The sequence below is a fragment of the Halictus rubicundus genome, unplaced genomic scaffold (genome assembly GCF_050948215.1).
Source record: "Halictus rubicundus isolate RS-2024b unplaced genomic scaffold, iyHalRubi1_principal scaffold0045, whole genome shotgun sequence".
NCBI lineage: Eukaryota > Metazoa > Arthropoda > Insecta > Hymenoptera > Halictidae > Halictus > Halictus rubicundus.
In genome coordinates, this window is record NW_027488586.1 from 263,806 (window position 1) to 274,687 (window position 10,882).

Here is a 10,882-nt window from a genome sequence, read left to right on the forward strand (position 1 = left end):
CACCCCCGGGTTATTTTCCCGGTGTAGGGGGGTGTCGGTCCGTCCCTCCCCGATTGGGGAGGGGGATCCGTGGGGGGTTTGGGGAAAGGAAGGGTCGGGGCGTGCCGGATCACGCCTCCGACGGCCCTTCCTTCCGGTGGCGGCGTCTTCTTGCCTCGGCCGGGGCTGGTTCCTTCGGGATACCGGCTCCGGGCGGGGCACAAAGACTCCGGGAGCTGTGGGTGGAACGAGCTGGGGCTCGGGAAGCCCAATCCGAATGCTCCAGGGATGGGGACACCGGGCGGGTCCCTCCGCCCGGGGTCTTATAGCGTAGGCAGTGGGGGAGGTTAACCCCTCCCCCGGGGCATGATGATTGCTGGGAGGTGTCCTGTTGAGTACTCGCGTGATCCAGGCACCTCCCGTGTAGCTTAGGTGGGCGTGAGGTTTTAGTGAGTAGTCCCCGGGGGCTCGCCCCCCGGGGAGAATCCCACATAACCCCGGCTTCCCCCAGGGAGTCGGGGTATGTATAAAACATTTCCTCACGATAAAAAAAAAAAAAAAAAAAAAAAAAGGATAGGGTTAGGGTTAGGGTGTGGCGTAGCCACTCGGCGACTGTGCCCCCTTGCTCCGTGGTCGAACGGGGCAGAGGGATGGTTATGGTAAAGTGGGGAAGATTTCTGGTCGTGGGGTGCTACAGCTCACCCAGTTATGACTCCGCCGAATTAGGGATGTTCCTGGACCGGCTGGGGCTAATGATAGACCCTTATATAGCCGGTCCAGTGTTGGTCCTGGGGGACCTCAATGCGAGGTCCTCCACCTGGGGTAACCCCGGGACCAACGCCCGAGGCGGAGTCCTGGTAGACTGGGCGGAGGGGATGGAGCTCCGGTTGTTAAACCGGGGCTCCGTGCCTACGTGCGTGAGGTGGAACGGTTGGTCTATTGTGGACGTGTCGTTCGCGACCGCCGCCGCCTCACGCCGTGTCTCCAATTGGCGGGTCTGGGATGGAGAGACCCTGTCGGACCACAGCTACGTCCTGATGGACGTGGCTGTGGTCTCGGACTCGCCATTGGACACGCCCCTCCGACGTGGCACCCCGTCAGCGCCCAGATGGGCGCTGAAACGACTGGACGGGGACCTCCTGAGGGCCGTGATAATCGGCTCCGCCTGGCCTTCGGCCAGGGAGCGCGGGGTAAATGAGGGGGCGACTTGGATCCGGGGCACGCTGCAGATGATCTGCGACGTGGCGATGCCCCGGGTCCGAGCTCAGCCCCCGAGAAAGTCTGTTTACTGGTGGTCGGGGGAGGTGGCCGAACTTCGCAGTTCGGCCGGCCGAGCCCGCTGCCAGTACACCCGCGCCCGTCGCCGCCATTTCCTGGGCGGCGACGCGGAGCCGAGGGTCGCCGAGCTGTACAGGGAGTACAGATCGGCGGCCGTGGCCCTCAAGCGTGCGATTGCCGCTGCTAAGGCCAAGGCCTGGGATGAGCTCCTGCTCACCCTCCATGACGATCCGTGGGGGCGCCCGTATAAGGCGGTGCTTGGGAAGCTCCGCCCCTGGGCGTCCCCGGTCACGGAGAGGCTAGACCCGGAATTTCTGGGGCGCGTCGTTGACACCCTCTTCACCCCTGGTGATGGGAACGAGGGAGAGGCCATCTTTTGCGCACAGACGATTGCGCACGACGGCATGGCACACGGTTCTTTTGGACACGGTATTATTGGACACACGGTTTTTTTGGACACAGTAACATTGGACACAGTGGGTTTTCGCACACGCAAGGATTGCCCACATGGTTAAGACGCACACGCTGAGTTACGCACATGTAAAATTGTACTCACGATAGATTGCGCACAGAATGAATTCAAACTGTTGTTTATCATCTTGTGTTGTGCTGTGTGATTACTTAGTCTATGATTATATACCTTCTATGCAGAATGTGTCTAAAGTATCAAAATTTGTCAGTGATTTTAATTTTATAGGTGACTGTGTAAGATGTGCTTAAATTATGAATAGTTGATAAAAATGTGAGAAAATGCTACGGTTTTAAGTAATTTATTTTGTGTACAATCTGTGTCACAAGTGTTATGTTAAGTACTAAATTTGTTAAATGATCGTAATATACGCATGCAAATAGTGAAGAACATGAAGAAGCTGTAAATAGTTGAAAAAATATTTATGTTGCAGCAGATTCAAAAGGATTGAGAATACATAATTTGGGAGCTAGAATTTGATCAGATTAAGTAAGGTAAGTATTTCTATCTATCAAAAAGGTACGGATGGAATAAACCAGATACTATGTGGCTTATTTTATTTTCTTTTTACTGATGATATAGTGATTGGCAAACAAGATTACGTACACGAATATTAAGTTGCTCTTAAAAATGCGTATATTGACCTGTTGCGGTCCTATTTACGTCGACTTAGTCTAGAAATGTTATTTTTGCACAACTGCTCGCGTATTTTACATATTCATATTCCATTCATGAATAATACCATAATTACATATTATATAAATACCATAATTACATATTACATAAATCCCATAATTAAATATTATATGAAAGCAATTCTAGTTTTCACTGTTCTAAATATATTGCTAATATACTTATTTTATCTGGATTAAAGCTAAATTGTATGATATTATAGCAAGTTCTAAAACTATATGAGATGGAACTGTGTGGACCGCAAGGGATTAAGCATTCTAACAAGGTGTAATAATTTGACCAAATGTGTATATACGTTAGTGAAATAATAATAATTTTTTTATATGACAAATGATCCTTAATTATGTCTTTTATTTAAAATGTAACGACAACTCTTTGAAAAAGCATAAGCAAAAAAATATTGAATTTTTAAATTGTAATATATTTTATGTGTTCTTGATTTAAACACAGTGATTCTTGACGCTACCTATCACGATAGAACCATTGATATTAATAAACTTGTAAGTACAAGGTGTATTACCTAATTTATTTCAGAAATCCTTAAGTCATTTAATGTTATTTACAACATTAATAGTAAAAGATGCTTTCATGTTTCAGGTATTTCTTTACATTTTACTTATCTTTTTTTCAGAGCTAGTCCAGTGTATTTGTTATATATGTTACAATAATTATATTTTTATATTGAACTTTACTTATGTACATAAAATAATAGTTACATGTATTAATTCTTGAAAAATTGTTTTAGGTCATTATGTTGCCACTAAGATATGCTGCAGTATTTCTTCCGCCACTTTTGTGGAATACTTACTGTTTACGAGAAAAGCGGTGGTCCGATCTAGTCCAAGACATACATATATATCGGCAACATGTTGGAGACAATTTAATGGGCGATTCTTCAAGACAGTACGAGACGAAAATCAAGAATAAAACATGGTGATATTAATTTTTAATTTATTAGTGATTACACATCCTCCTGATTCGCCAATCCGTATATCTATTTTATATATCTATCTCTAACGCTATTTCATTTATTAGCGTACTCTGTATTGCTGTTAAGCATTTTGTGAATACATTTTTATCAATACTTACCATTTTTGCTCTCGTAAGTTTATTATTTATACTTACCTATACGGATCTATCAGTTAATAAGTAATATGGCATAGCATCTCCAGTCACAGTGTAATAGTATCACACGTCGTTACATAATTTTATTTTCTAAAGCTATGGTTTCTTGAACTTTTAACTTGCATTGTTTAAGTACAAAATGGTAATAATATTTGGTCTAAGAGCCGCTTTTGAAAAGATTCGACATTCGTACAGAATGCTTCATGGTGTAATGAATATATATATATGCGTAATTTTGGAGGCATTTAAGAATATCAATCTAATTTCAAGCGGTATACTCTGTACATTTATGGTAGAGTCCGAATATATACCAATTGGATGCTAAAATCTGACTAAAATATTTGAGATAAGTAAATTCTATCTGTAAATAGTTAGTTCAAATGCAATGAACATGATACTTTGTGATTTCTTTAATTATATTTTACAGGTGCAATCTGTGTCAAATAAAATTCTCTGAGGACTACCAAGGATTTGAGAACCTGTTATTGAGATACTGAAAATAAAATTCTCTGCCTCTGTGTATTGAGAAAAAAATTTTCATCATTATATTTTCCATCAATGTATCTATAATATATCCTCGTTCTAGAATACTGTATGTTGCATGTCATTTTAAAGTGTGTTGTTAAATGCAACTTATCCTAGCTTTTGTGACACCATTATGTTATAGTTTCACTACACGGCACACTATTTTGAGTATATAGGCATTTCAAACAAAATTCATAGCTTCTGAGCTAATACTTATTGAACTTAACAACTCCAGTATTTAAAAAAAAATACATATATTCATATATAGCGATCTCAATTTTCTACTAGATAGAAAATTTTTCACTAGTTTTTTCAATTTATATTTTATTCTGATCTGATTACTGACTAATTTTTCTATAAAACTTTTTATATGTATTTATATGTGTATTTGTTATATGTATTTATATATTGTGGATTTTAATTGTATTCAAATCTGATAGTATGCTGCATCTCTGAAAACATGAAAGATACATACAGAATGTACAAGTCTTATTCGTTTTTCTGTTATTATATGCTCACTTATGTTTGGAATATAGAACGTAAATGCCCAATTGTCGTGTAATAGATCTTTACTATCATTTACTCTTTATTAGTGCAAAATTGTATATACCTAATTCTGTTTTTACACGATAGATACGTTCCCGAAGAAAATTCGTGTACATTTTTTTTTTTTTTGAAGAACGTTACCAAATACGGCTTTGACATCATCGGGTTCTCTGAAAACAAAAGATACAAAAGTTACAGGTAATTTCATATGTTTTTTTGTTAGCATAAAAGAATTAATTTATTTTTCACTTGTTGCGTTTTTATGAACTCAATGCTATTTCCTGATATAAAATAATTTATAAAGTTTAATATTTGTAGAAAATTATCTCAACGAACCCCAGCAATGTATTTTACACAGCAGCATAGTAAATATACAAAGTGCACAAAATCTCCATGACAAATTTGACAGCAATCATATTGACGGTAATTTATTTGACTTTACATATCTGTATCCTATATAGAGCCAAAGTGTACTATAACCAGGTAGAACCTATAAGGGGGTAGTATACCTTCAGATTTTTACTAGAAAGGAAATGGAATCTTATGAGATTTTAGGTCGAAACATGAGTCTGCGCCATGTCGTTGTTTGAGCTTATAAGATCATATTTTGAGCTGGGTGAGGGCTCATTCTATAGAGGAAGGTTAAATACCGCGCTCATCATATTATATTTTTTTTTGATATAGTACACGCAAATTGTGTTCTTTAAAATGTCACAAATAAATAGTACATACCATTTTAAAAAAGTGCATCCACAATTGCTAAATGTATAATTGGATGGAAAAAATCTATGAGAAATTAGACTTTCCCACACTATTTAATTTTCTTTTCTATAAAATGTGGCACTAACGATTCTCAATATACAGGGTGGCCCACATAACTCTGAACAGCTCAATATCTCGAAAACTATGCCATCGATTTTAAAGTTCTTAGTTTTAAATTGCATGGAACTGAAGGGCCTTTCTGACTACACAAACGTGAAGTAGCCTCCCTTCCCCTTTAATGGGGGAGGGGAGGTATCTTTGTAATTTTAAATGGAACCCCCTATAAAATGTTACATATTTAGATTCTACCGGAAAAAACAAGTCAATTTTGTCTGAAACATTTTTTTGTCAGATACATCCATGATGAGATCTAACAGTTTGAAGTTTCGAGTTGCAGGTACTTGAAGCGCTCGGAAATAGCGTTATGGAATTATACGCGCTTGAGTCCTTTGCTTATTCATGAAGAAACACAAACAACAATATTTACAATTCTTGAGTTTGACTCACTTATCTATGAAAATGTTTTCAGTTTAGAGCTGTTATTCAAGCAGTAACATTGTGATTATGGCTACTTTTGACACAGAAGTGAATATGTTATTAACGTTAGGTGGTTTTTGTACGTTATGGGATCAAAAAATGTCATGCAACATTTCATAATTTAGAAAAGCGGCTTCGCGAGCACGGTGAATTGTGTAAAAAAACTCGCAATAAACCTAAAGCTGTCACTAATGAAAATAATAGTGCCAGTATTCTTGCTGCAATTACATTAAATACTCATATTAGTGAACGTACACTTGCACAAACATCACGTATTAGTCGTTCATCAATTCAACGAATTTTGAAACGGCAAAAGTATCATCCATATCACATGGTTTTATCACAAGAGCTTTCGATAGCAGATTACGATCACCGCGTAAGATTTTGTGAGTGGCTGCAGGGTGTTGTGGAAAATGACTTTTTGTGCATAATACTTTTTTCCGATGAGGCCACTTTTATGAATTCAGGGCATGTAAATAGACATAATCTGCATTATTGGGCCGTGGAAAACCCAAATTGGATGCGATGTGTTCCCTTTCAACATCGATGGTCTTTAAATGTTTGGTGTGGCCTAATAGGAGATTTTGTGATTGGACCTTATTTTTTTCAAGAAACTGTAACATCTGCAAGTTATTGTGATTTCTTAAAAAATCATTTGCCTGCGCTTTTGGAAGATGTGCCACTGCACGTTAGAAGAGAAATGTGGTTCCAACAAGACGGCGCTCCTCCACATTTTGCAATCATCACCAGGCAATTTTTGAACGAAAAATTTGGGAACAAATGGATAGATCGTGGGGGACCTCGTCAATGGCCTCCTCGATCCCCCGATCTAACACCATTAGATTTTTTCTTATGGGGATATGTAAAGGACAAAGTTATGTTTGAACCGCCGACGACAAAAGAGGATATGAAACAAAGAATACATGACGCTTGCGCTTCAGTGACTCCCGAAATGTTAAAAAGTGTTAGAACAACTTGATGTTTCGAGTAAATAAATGTTTACAAGCCCGTGGAGGACATTTTGAACATTTAATTTAAAGTACATTTTATTTCTTCACGAATAAGCAAAGGACTCAAGCGCGTATAATTCCATAACGCTATTTCCGAGCGCTTCAAGTACCTACAACTCGAAACTTCAAACTGTTATATCTCATCATGGAAGTATCTGACAAAAAAATGTTTCAGACAAAATTGACTTGTTTTTTCCGGTAGAATCTAAATATGTAACATTTTATAGGGGGTTCCATTTAAAATTACAAAGGTACCTCCCCTCCCCCATTAAAGGGGAAGGGAGACCACTTCACGTTTATGTAGTCAGAAAGGCCCTTCAGTTCCATGCAATTTAAGACTGAGAACTTTAAAATCGATGGCATAGTTTTCGAGATATTGAGCTGTTCAGAGTTATGTGGGCCACCCTGTATAATTCATCCCAATTGAGTGGGACGTCCTGTATACTATATATTAACAATCCAATTTATATTTTTCTAGATGATGACATTTATGAAATTCTTGAAGATAGATTTTGGTATGATAAAACGGAAGATCAAGTCAGTAATGATAATAATAATCGAAAAGAAGATATTAGAGAACATAAAGAAGGGTATTGCATAATCTGCTTTGTTAAGAAAGCAACACAAGTTTGCGTTCCATGTGGTCATCTTGCATGCTGCATGATATGCATCATGCGACTAGAGTGTAATAGATGTCCCACATGTAATGATAATTTTAATACACATGTGACACTGCGCCTTCCATGATACATATATATATATAACTTATCGTTGCTGAGATGTTTGACTGTTTTCATGAAGCCTTATAATGTTTACATTTGACGTAGTGAGCATATCCTCTAATACGTCCCAGAATGAATCTAAGGGAATGAACACAGTCAAGTATCTCGGCAACGGTAAGTTTTTAGACAAATATACTTTAGTATTTTTATACTCAGGATACGCCAGAAGGATCGAGATTTAGTTAACGTCGAGTTAACAGTCGATTTAGTTAATAGTCTTTATCTAATCTTTATTCAACATCAGTGTACATTTGTTTCTGACTATCATTTTCCAGTGAAATACAGTTATTTATTAGTAGATCCATACGTTCTAGTTTCAACATTTATACAGTCCACTCCACTTACTTTCAAATTCAACCGTTTCTCATTCATCCAGTTCTTCCAATTTCCATTCACTCTCTCTTTTAGCGATCCTAAAATGTAACAATGGTTTTTTGCAATTATCTCGGAAACTAAGTCCGAGCGATGGGCAGATGTGTAAAAAGTTGTTCAGCCCGACACATAAAAAAGATCTGCTACACTTTAATTTCGAAGTTTTTCTAAAATTATACGCGGCTGACGAAGGTCGATGTTCTTGTTGACTAGTTCTTTTACTGTAAAAGAATTTTTTCTTTTGATTGAATAAGAATTAAATATTTCTAACAATATACTATTAAAAAAATTCAAGGAACACTGAATTGTGGCCTACTTTTCATTTCAAATATGATACGACGATGAAAAAATAGGATATACTTCTATTTGCAAAGTTATCTCAAAACAAGTAATTCTTCACATTTTGTAAGCTCCATACGACAGAAAAGGGTAATTTTAATTATTCTAAAAAAATCTAAAAGTAGAAAATCTACATATTAGTATTTGCAACATATACATATATGCTATTGGAAGACAAATCGGTGCCTCAAAGCTATGTCTAATATTATGTGAGAGCGAAAGGCATTGTTTACAATTAGTGTTGAGATAAAATCAATAAAGTAAATGTTCTCATCGATATTTAGTATTCCTTCAATTTTCTCATATTGTATGTCCAGATGGTTTAATTTAAATTGTACCTTTATCTTGTATTACTTTTTTCGTACGTTTTTTCCTCACTTGGACTTGTATTTTTCGAACTGTTTTTAAATTTATTGAATTAGTAGCACATTCAGAACATATTTCTGGAGAACCTGCAGAAACAAACACAAACAATTTGACCATGTATGTTTGTATCCCTTTAATGTACTTACTAACGGTAAATATAGACAAAGAGGGACCCAGCTCCAATGACCTTCACCTTCTCATATGTTGTCAAGGTCATAGTCCGAACTTATCCCGCGCACTTACTGCGCGTTGGTAATTAGGTTAGTAAAACAAATACTCACAATAATTGTAGAGATTGTAATTAGGGAAAGGACATAGGGAATAATTGACATTTAATGTCGTTTCTCTTTTTACAGGTAAGCTTTGTAAATAGTTGAAAATAAGAACATGAAAAATAAAATTTAAAAAATCTCTTTTTACAGGAGAAACTCAATTCTGTTATTATTCCTGTCTTTACCTAATCACCCGGAGAATTCATTAGCATTATATGTATAGGAAGGAGTTGTTCAAAATGTTGACCTTAACAACATATTTCAAGGGCAACGCAATCGGAACTAGGTCACCATTTGTCTATATGTATTTACAATACCTTGTGCTAATCTACATTGGGTTTTATTGGCGATTTCATTTCGCGATCCTTGGCCTTCCTCAACTACAGTTGCACCCACTGAATTGTTAACGCAGTCAAGATAAGTGTCTGGAAAGTCTTTAAAAAATTATTATTGGAGATACATTTACCAGTAATTATGAAAGTGGGAGAGTCCCCATTTATTCATATTTATCGTACCATGTGTTAACCTACATTGCGTTTTACTGGCGATTTCATTTCGCGATTCTTGGCCTTCCTCAACTACAGTTGCAACCACTGAATTGTTAGCACAGTCAAAATAAGTGTCTGGAAAGTCTTTAAAAAATTATTATTGGAGATACATTTACCAGTAATTATGAAAGTGGTGTAATAAAAAAATTGTTTTCAATAATTTTATTAATAATATTGAAATATAGAGAGAAATATTGAAAAATAAGAAACACACTTAATTTTTGTATATTTTGACTTGCACCTTTTTCATAATTTAACTTTCTACATTAATAATAATTGCAATACTTTACCTTCATTCCCGCACATTATTATCTTGTTGCCCTTATAAAAAGATAATAAGTATTCCTTTAAAGTTAACCTATTTAAACACCAGGCTACGTATAAACATCTTTTATAAGGAAACATTCTTACAATATAAATGGGCAATTCCACTCCAAGTGGAAACAAAATTCCATTACTTGTTCGTCGATACAGTTTAACCTTTTTTAGTTATGAAAGTCGAAATTTGATGAATACTATTTTTAAAATATTATAACTGAAAAAATGTTAGAAATACCAACATTAAGTGTGTGAAGTTATAAAGTTTAACCAAGAGAATGTAACATACGGCTATGTCCTTTTTAATTATTATAAACAATATTTTTGTTTTTCAAAATTTGAAATAACCTTGAGGAGCAGAATTTTAACAGGATTCTTCTGAATAGTCTTCACATTTCCAGCTGGTAGATTAATGATTGTCAAAGGTACCAAAGGTTGAACTGTAGTAACTTTGACAATTATTAATGCTCTTGCCTGAAACTTGCACAACATTAAGAAGACCGTTTGATGCTGCAGGCTCATATTTTCTTAAGAAGTACATATATATTCAACTTCTGACCCTTATAACTCGAAAAGGTAAAACAATGCCGAGGAACGACTAGCGAGATATTACAAAATTTCATAAAAATCCACAGACACGTTCGATGTAATTTAGAGTGGAACTGCCCAAAGAAATATTTTGTAATATCATTAAAGCTAAAAGTGATAAATACAATTATGAACACAATTATAATAAATGCAGTTTAAGAAATTTATGTGTTACAAACCTTCCATTAGCGAGCTGCTTCTGTAATGTTTCAATTTTATTGTTCCTTAGTATAGTTTTGTTATTGCTTTTACGACGTACCGATTGTCCTGTACTTAATCTTTTGACCTTAATTTCTTCGTCCATTAGTAGCTGTTCCAAATGTTCTGTAAAGTTAAGAACTAATTTATCTTTAATAACAGATCATTTTCTTAT

At 36.7% G+C, this 10,882-nt stretch overlaps 2 long non-coding RNA genes across 3 annotated transcripts; both read left to right on the forward strand.

Annotated features, from left to right (window-relative positions):
- Positions 1-1,789: 1,789 nt before the first annotated feature.
- Positions 1,790-3,486, forward strand: LOC143363410 (uncharacterized). Of its 2 annotated transcripts, XR_013083813.1 has the most exons (4): positions 1,790-1,999; positions 2,163-2,220; positions 2,622-2,684; positions 2,870-3,486. It is a non-coding gene; the product is annotated as an uncharacterized LOC143363410 (long non-coding RNA). The 2 variants fall into 2 exon arrangements; XR_013083812.1 differs by lacking the exon at positions 1,790-1,999 and having other exon boundaries at positions 2,119-2,220.
- Positions 3,487-7,458: 3,972 nt separating this feature from the next.
- Positions 7,459-7,884, forward strand: LOC143363414 (uncharacterized). Its single transcript, XR_013083816.1, has 2 exons — positions 7,459-7,567; positions 7,826-7,884. It is a non-coding gene; the product is annotated as an uncharacterized LOC143363414 (long non-coding RNA).
- Positions 7,885-10,882: the final 2,998 nt, after the last annotated feature.